Consider the following 6835-nt stretch of genomic DNA (forward strand, 5'->3'; position numbering starts at 1 on the left):
TTAATTTTAATTATTAAACTGTTCTTATCCCAACCCACGAGCGTTACCCTCCTGATTCTCTCCCCCATCTACCGGTGGGGAGTGAGCGAGCGACTGTGTGGGGCTGAGCTGCCGGCTAAACCACGACAGAGGGGAATGGGGGTTCTGGTCAGTCCTTAACACTTCATCTTTGCCGCTCCTTCTTCCTCACGCTCTTCCCCTGCTCCAGCGTGGGGTCCCTCCCACGGGGTACAGGCCTTCACAAACAGCTCTAACCTGGGACCTTCCCATGGGCTGCAGTTCTTCAAGACCTGCTCCAGCATGGGCCCTTTCCACAGGGTACAGTCCGTCAGGAACAGACAGCTTCTTGGGCCGCAGTTCCTGCCACGAGCCCGCTCCAGCATGGTCTCTCCACTGGCTGCAGCTTCCTTCAGGGCATATCCATCAGCTGCAGCGTGGGGTGCAGTGTGGGGCTGGTGTGGATATCTGCTCAGGCATGGTCCTCCATGGCCTGCCTGGGGACAACCTTCTTCACCATGATCTCCAAGGGCTGCAGGGAAGTGTCTGCTCCGGCACCTGGGCCACCTCCTCCCTCTCCCTCTTCCTTGACCTTGGTGCCTGCAGGGCCGTACCCCTCACGTTACTCTCACTCCCCTCTCTCGCAGCTGCTCTGCAGCATTTCTTACCCAGACTTGCACAGGCTCCGGCCTGTTCTCTCAGGCAACGTGGGCTGCTCTCATTGGCTCGGAGCCGCCCTGAGCGCCCCTGATTGGCTGAGCCTTGACAGGCCGGGCGTCCCTTGCAGAACCTTCTGGAAATGGCTGGCACCGGTGGTGGCGGCACAGGGCAGCCCCGGCCGCCCCTCACAGAGGCCTCCCCTGCAGCTCCGCCCCACCCAAACCCTGTTGTTAATGCCCAGCACAGGCGCCCCCTCGCCCCTGCAGAAGAGAGACTGAAGACCCGCGCTGGAGGGGTCCTTCGTGACCGACTCTGCCCTCGGCGCCATCACCACCTCCACAGACTCGCACTGTAAGCGTGACCCGTCTCCTGTGGGGAACAGGGGGTGGCCGTGGGGACAAGGCGACCCTGCTGCCAGCAAACCTTACCCCGCGGCCCTGCCAGGCACGAAACGGCAGAGGGTTGCAGCAGGTGGAGCATCTGTTCATTACAAACTCCAGCTCTTCTCGCTACGAAACACACGTCCGAGAACACCTGCAGCCGTTTGAATGGTCCAGTCTCACAGGTTTCACGCTTCGTCCCTCCCAGGGGGCAGCGTCTTGGCAGAAACCGCAGGATCGCTGCACGGCTCCGCACGCCCCTCTATTAGACGCCGCCAAAGCCTCGACAGCATTGACACGTGGCAGAAGCCCCCAGGTTCCCACAGCAAGGCTCTCTCCAGCCATCGGTTGCAGCCCGGCGGCTCCGGGTTCCCAGCACCACCACAGGCGCTGAGAGGCCATCTCCCTGGGGCAGTGGCTGCGGGCAGTCCCGGGGTCTCTGCTCCACCTTGCATGGCAGAGAAGGGCACTTGGGGAGCTGCTCCGTGGCTGACAGCACAGGAACAAAGCCAGTATCAACAGAACTGGAAAGCGTTAATTCAAGGTGTCGATTCAAAGCCACCAAGAGCACAGGCTGCGCTTTCACCGGCACAGGGCAGCCCCTCACCCCCTCCCACGCAGGACTTCCCTGCAGCGTCCCCACTACCAAACACTGTCAAGGCAAACCCCATGCACACAGCAGTGAGATGCACCCGTGGGGCCAGGGGAGAGAAGAGGAAGAACAGCAGCGAGAAAACTCATGTGTTGAAATAAAGGCCAAACAATTGCTCTCTGACTTTTGTTGTTAGCAAAGGCCACTCAACCTGGGGAAGTTTGCTGAAGTTTAAACATAGAATTACTGGTGTGGGTATTGGGAAGAGAAGACGACAAACGTCGTCTTGGTCTGACAGGAACGTCATGAAGCTCAACAAGGAGGAGTGCAAATTCCTGCGCCTGGGGAGGAACCACCCCACGCACCAGTATATGCTGGGGCCCACCCAGACGGGAAGCGGCTTGGCAGCAAAGGACTGAGGGGTCCTGGTGGACACCAAGTTGAACAAGAGCCAGCAGTGTGCCCTTGCAGCAAAGACGACTAATGGTATCCCGGGCTGCATGAGACAAAGTATTGGCAGCAGGTCGGGGGCGGTGATCCTTCCCCTTTATTCAGCGCTGGCGAGGCCACACCTGGCTCCCGTGTCCAGCTCTGGGCTCCTCAGTACGAGAGAGACATGGACATACTGGAGAGGGCCTAACAAAGGGCCACACAGATGGCAAAGGGGCTGGAGCATCTGACATATGAGGAAAGGCTGAGAGAGCTGGGACTGTTGAGCCTGGAGAAGAGAAGGCTCAGGGGCTGATCTTATCAAAGTATATAAATACCTCAAGGGAGGGTGCAAAGGCGTTGGAGCCAGGCTCCTTTTGGTGGTGCCCAGAGCGAGGACAAGAGGCAAGGGGCACCAACTGAAACATGGGAGGTTCCCTCTAAACATCAGGAACCACTTTTTCACTGCGGGGGTGACCAAGCACTGGCACAGCTTGCCCAGGGCGGTTGTGGAGTCTCCACCCTCGGAGATGTTCAAAAGCTGTCTCGACACAGTCCTGGACAACAGGCTCAAGGTGGCCCTGGCTGAGCAGGGGGCTCCGACCAGGTGACCTCCAAGGTCCCCACCAACCTCAACCATTCTGTGATTTAAACACTTAAGGAAGTGCAGGGGAACCTGCAAGGGCTCTTCCATCATCTCCCCTCCGGCTATCCTCACGGCTCTTTTCTGCCTGCTAGGGGATCCTGCTCACCTCCTCCTCCTCCTCAACCTTCTTCTCGCTTCAGTATGTGCTTGGGCATGTAGAGCTCCTGGCGAGACCCGGAGCTCAGGGTTGTGATCCTGCCACTCTCCCAGGGCTTTCTTTCAGGTCACCTCCGTGCCACAGCCCTGATCTCCCGTGAAAGGGAGAGGCAGGGATTTTGGAGGAGATGAACCCACCCCATTCCACAGCAAGGAGGAGAGTGATACCCACAGGGGCATTTATCTCCTATTCACAGGGTCACTGCCTGTCCTAGTGCAGCCACTACAGGCGCTGGGGCCTCCGTCTACTCTGTGCCATGGTGGACACCAACCTTCATTGCTCTCTGCGACTTGTTGCCTTGAAGGACCTGGGAGCCGCTCCCAGCACTGAAGCGCACTGAAGCTGCTCTGGTGTGCAGGGGTCCTCCAGGAAGCCGGGCAGCCCGTGCTGCCTCTGGAAGCCTGAGGCATACGGCAAGGCCCAGGTCCCCATCCGCAGGGACCTGGTTGAGGGCCACTGTGCTTCTCTCCACAGAAGCTCCCGACAGAGCTGCTCCCCACATTGGCTCTGCAAGGAGGGGCGGGAAGTGAGTAGGGATGGAGCTGCTGCTCCTCCCCAGGAAAGAGGAGACTCCCGTGAGCTCAGTTCAAGAGACACAGGTTTATTGGGTGAGCTCCTGCTCCTGGTAGGGCCTGGAGGACATCTGCTGCTCACTGGCTCCATACGCTGCGGGGCCCTGCTGCCCCTGGACACCTGCAAGGGGAAGAGCACGGTCACGTTCTGAGGGTCGGGCTGTTCTTTGCGCTCCCCACTAGCAGCAGGTGGAGAGGCTCCCCACGGGCAAGGGGAGCCGTTGTCCCCAGGGCTGCTCCCACCCCTGGCTCTGCCCCTCGCTGTCCCCTGGCCCCTCGGGCACCATGCCCTGATGGTGCGCACATGCCTCTCCCACTGAGCAAGCCTCAATCCGACATCCAGCCGACTCCTCCCCCATCGCCTCCCAAGGCGGTTGCAGGCTCTCCCTATCCCCCAGGGGCCTGGGTGATCCCCAAGCTTCACGGTGACCTGCGACCAGCCCCACCCACCCAAAGAGCGTGGTGCCCTGAGCCTGGCGCCTGGCAGGCACTGAGGCTTTGCTTCTCAACCCCTTTGTCCTCTCCCCTTGAGGCTCCTCACCTCTCCTCTCCTTTCTGCTGCTGCCGCATCGGGCCTTGCATGTGCCTCGCAGCTTGGTGCAGGCACTCTAGCAGCAAACAGGGATGAAGGCGAGCATGCAGCAGCTGCTGCCTGGCAGAGATGGTGTCTCTGCCCCAGGACTCCTGTGTCTGGCTGCTCTCACGGGGGCTCGAGTCACGCGGGAGCATGCCGCGGCAGAAGCCACCTGTGCTGAAACAGAGCGTTGTGTACAGGGGACCCAGACACATGGACCCACTGCGATTGCTGGCCAGCAGCAGCCCTCTTCTGGCCCTGGCATGGGGCTTTGCTGAATGTGGGGCAGACTTTCCTGGAGCCAGCTCTGCCCTGGGCGCTTCCCTTGCCCCGCTCTGCTCCTCTATGGCTGTGGCCCTGCAAGGCACCAAGGAGCTCCGCTGGTGGGTCTGTCCTTGGGTGCCCCGCTTTGCCAGGGGTCTGCTCCAGCCATTGATCCATGAGCTGCTTCTCCAAGTCTTCAGCAGCTTGGCTGGCCCTGTAGTAACGAGCAAGGGCTGAGAGGAGCTCTTCCAGATGGGGGATCTGATGGCTGGTGCCCGCAGAATCTGGAGACAGTGGCAAAGCTGAGGGTGTCTTCTTGCTGGAGGAGCATTGTGCCTGCGGGGGACTGCTGCTCCTTGGAGGAGCTGTCAAGTCTGATGGGAGCTCAGATTTCCGCAGGTCCTCCCTGGAGCTGTGCCGGCCTTCCAGGGCGCGGTCTGCTTCTCCCATGGGGACACTCTTCTCCAACAGCAGCTCTGGTGGCCCCATGTTTCTGCAGGAGGTGCTGGGGCTCTCCGACACCCGGCCTGCTTGCTCCCGGGGAGCACCTTCACCCTGTGGCGGTGCCTGCTCTGCCTGGTCAGAAGGGGATGGACTGTGCACATGGCCTTGTGTCCCAGGGACCTTCTCCTTCCCATGGGTGACCAGCAGGGTCTCCCTGCTGGCTGTGATATTGCTGCTGCTGCGGTCTGTTCCGCCATGCTCCCTTTTGCATGGGGGTGTCTCCCCGTCCTCCAGGGGCATCTCTCGTGCCGCTCCCAGGAACGCTGCTGGCCCAGAGTGGACTGGAGCCTGCATCCCTCGTGGCCATGTGTCCACAGGGCCTGCAGACTCTTCCTGCGGGCCAGGGGGCTGTCCTGCTGTCTTCCTGGTCCGAACGTGCCTGTCCCAGCGCTGGAAGGGAGAGCGGTAGGGCAGACCAGTGTGCCTCTGTGGAGCGGGAGGCTGCTGGGCTGTTTGCCCTAGGATGAGGTCTTCAAAGCTCTTTTCGTATTCCAGCACCCTGGTTGGCAGCCCATAGCGTCTCTGGATCTTCTTTTTTACAATGTGACGCTCCAGCTGCCTTTTCACAGCCTCATCCAGGAAAGGCAGGTCCTGCACGATGGGAACTACCATCACATCACGCTCTTCTCGTTGCCGAGGTGATGGCGGGGCTGCGGCTGGAACATCCTGCAGAGACTCATCCACATTGGCTGCCAGGCCCAGCTCCTGCTCCAGTTTGGGTTCTGGGATGAGGCCCTCCAAGGTGTCCTGGCCTCTGTGGTGTGCGATAGGTGTCTCAGTTTCCCTGGGGTGGACGTCGGGCACCTCTGGAGGCAGAACGGGAGCACCCAGCTGGACCTCGAGATCTCGCTGTTGCTGCTGCACGCTGCTGGCCTTGAGGCAGCTGAGCACTTCCTCGCTGCAGGGTGGGCGAGTTGCCGGGCCAGGCTGCTCCTCCAGGTCGGTGCTGGGATGCCCGAGGCCCAGCTGGGCAGTGGATGCGTGAGCCATGTCTTCACCCACAAGAGTGGGGAGAGGCTCTCGTGAAGAGCAGCCAACATCGCTCGCCGTGATTTTAGTCCTGGAGTCACCACTCAAAGGGGACAGAGACTCCTCTGTAGATGAGCTGGCTGCGCTCGCCATGATGGAATTGTGGGAATCTGCTCTCGAAGGGGACAGAGAGACGCTTGAACAGGACTCAACTTCACTGGCCGTGACGGTAGTCCAGGAGCTGTCGCTGTCCTCAGATGTCTCCAAGCTGTGCCTGTGTGAGGAGGAGGAAGAGGAGGAGGAGAAGGGAGAGGCTGAGCCCAGCACTCCCGAGCACCCTGGAGATCCCCCTCCTGCTCTGAAGGAGGCGGCAGGCTGCATCACTGCCGTGGGGTCCCACCCAGTAAGTGCCTGAGGCCCCCTCCCTGCCAGCTGGCACAGCATCTCCCTCTGCCACAGGAAAAAGGGGGGACCCCGTCAGCTCTGCACCAGAGAGGCCATTGCCTCCAGAAGGGCATCGCCCCTCACATTTTATGCCCATGGATTTCCCCACGCCTCCCCAAGCATTTGCCCCCAGCCATGCCCCCCATCCCTGTCCCCATCCCCTCCTCAGTGGCCTTACCTATCCAGGTATCTCTTTAGGTCCTTGATGACCACGTCCATCTGACGGGCTAGCTCGTACACGGCATCCATCTCCGGGTGTACGGGGCAGCTGCAGAGGGGCAGAGGGCAGCGTTAGCGGGACCTCCCTTGGTGGGGACTGCTGGAGGGGGCTGTCGCGCTCCAGGGGGCACGGCTCCACTTACTGTGTCCTCGAGGGCTGTGAAGACTCCAGGAAGACAAAGGCTGCAGGCAGAGGAGACAGGGTGAGCGGATGGGGCATCCCTGGATGGGGTGGTTGGCACGTGGGGCCAGGTGGTGGCTTTGCAGTGCACCTGCCCCTGCCCAGGGGCTGCTCACCTCTGGCATTGTGCTTGTTGCCTCTGCGTCGGCACTGCTTTGGCCTCCCGCCCTACACAAGGAAGGAAGGCAGTGGGTGAGAACAGAATGTCCTCAGCAGCCTCAGTGGCACCAGCAAAACACCGGAGCCC

At 61.0% G+C, this 6835-nt stretch overlaps 1 long non-coding RNA gene across 1 annotated transcript; it reads right to left on the minus strand.

Moving 5' to 3' along the window:
- Positions 1–5793: 5793 nt before the first annotated feature.
- On the minus strand, positions 5794–6625 carry LOC135312899 (uncharacterized). The gene is made up of 3 exons (XR_010372521.1): positions 6551–6625; positions 6367–6456; positions 5794–6018 (listed from the first exon to the last, which is right to left on the minus strand). It is a non-coding gene; the product is annotated as an uncharacterized LOC135312899 (long non-coding RNA).
- Positions 6626–6835: the final 210 nt, after the last annotated feature.

This window comes from Phalacrocorax carbo, chromosome 3, assembly GCF_963921805.1.
Source record: "Phalacrocorax carbo chromosome 3, bPhaCar2.1, whole genome shotgun sequence".
Taxonomy (NCBI): Eukaryota; Metazoa; Chordata; class Aves; order Suliformes; family Phalacrocoracidae; genus Phalacrocorax; species Phalacrocorax carbo.